Genomic DNA, 1,980 nt, shown 5'->3' on the forward strand with positions numbered 1-1,980 from the left:
GTGCATATGAAACATAGCTTACTCACATGCTATGCCTACGCCATTCATTCATTAAGGATCATTTTGCTAAATACTAGCAACTATATAACGCTCGGCTTGAGAGATGTTCTCCTCAGCTCGATCAGATAAGCGTTAGATTTGTAGGTCAGGGATCCGGGTAAAGATGTAATTAATCACACGCTCTGCTATCTACATACCATTGGATTGTTTTGTCAAATAAAGTCCCAAAACAAATTTCATCAAAACGCATTGAGTTGTTCGGCAATTAAATGGATTGGATTGCCTCCATTTCCTCATATGTATATATTATATATATTATTGCGAGATTTATTGAATTTCCGAGTAGCGATTCTGAGGTAAAAATCGTTATTTGATATATTACAATTGAATTAATTGATTTAATAACATGAAAAGATGATGTGTATAGGTCACTTCGCCGAAGCAAGGAGGACACTTCCTTCGAAAATATTTTGAATGCTGTTCTATCTTGTTTAACCCTGATAGTGTATTCAGATGCATATATTAAAGTTAATTGCAATAGCTTAATATGTTGCTGTATTGAAGCATTTAAAACATGAGGTGATGGTTAAACAGAAAAAACAGTAATTGACAATGGGACTAAAAAATCATAAGACACTTACAGTATTCTCAACCTGTTAATAGGACGTTAAACAAAATCAACCAAACACATCCGTCACTTTGTTTAACAAATTACAACGTAACTGTATGTCATGACTTTCAATGTTATTCCATTCATTGTCCAAGGCTGTTTCGCTTGACTATCGATTTTGATCACCATGATGTTGCGATCATTAGTGTGTGTTGTTATTCACGGTATTTTGCGAACTGTATGTAGGAACCAATGAATAGTGACTCAATACGAGTATTCAATCTTTTTGGTAAAATAGGATTATACATTTCTTGATGGAACGACAAAGGTAGATTGACGATAACGATATTTGGAAGAGTGACTGCTTCTTTGCCTGGACGCTATCTTTGTGATATGTAAATCCTACTTTGAAACCACAATTTTGAGAAGCACATAACTATATATTGTAATAAAAAATAAAACAAAAACCTTTTAACAAGATTTAAACATATCTGCCGTAGAAAGGTTTACACGTAGAAGTAACAAGACGTGTTCCTGTGAATGTGATACTGTAGTGTAACACAGTTACCTAATGAGGATTCCTGGCACACAAAAGGCAGTTTTGCGTTACAAGACTCAGTATCCAATGTCTGGCTGTTAGCTAACATGAAACAAGCTTCCTTGGAATTATCCGCACTGCTCAAGAAGTTGATTTCAACACCGGAACAGTCATCCTGCCACTTTGCTTCTCCGTCTTCGGCGCGATATGCTCCCATCCACACTGAACTGAAATATCAATGTACAGCTCAAAAATTAATGTAGTACTAACAGTAATAAAGCAAACGGTCATCTCATGTCTAAATGGGCTAAACATCTTCATAAGTCTCTTTAAAGCTTCAAATAAATACATTTAGATGAGTTTACATGAAGTCATAATTATGTTGACTGCATCTTTTTGTCTGCTGATAACATTTCCTCTCATCAATTGCAAATAAAACCTCACCCATCAATTGGTCTAAAGACACATATGTTTCTGGTGCAGTGCAAAGATCTGAATACACCCGTTTAAATTACCTTGTTGAAGATTTGTTTGCTCGTAGTTTGCGATTTCGATATTGTGTTATATTGCAGGGTAGCGATAAACATCAAGTTTATTGATAGAATAACAATAAGATACAAAATATATTATTTAATATGCGTGCTTTTCTTTTATATAGCTCAATAATAAAACACAAATAACATGACGCATTATTTTCAATCTTTTTCTATTTTCAAACGGGTCTACAATAATAGCTTATTAATAAAACGCACCTTGGAGGGTTGAAAAACAACGTTGGTAGAGTGATGTACATTAAGTGATAGAGATATGAATGATCCGAAGCTGTTGTAAT

The sequence above is a fragment of the Pecten maximus genome, chromosome 10 (assembly GCF_902652985.1).
Source record: "Pecten maximus chromosome 10, xPecMax1.1, whole genome shotgun sequence".
Taxonomy (NCBI): Eukaryota; Metazoa; Mollusca; class Bivalvia; order Pectinida; family Pectinidae; genus Pecten; species Pecten maximus.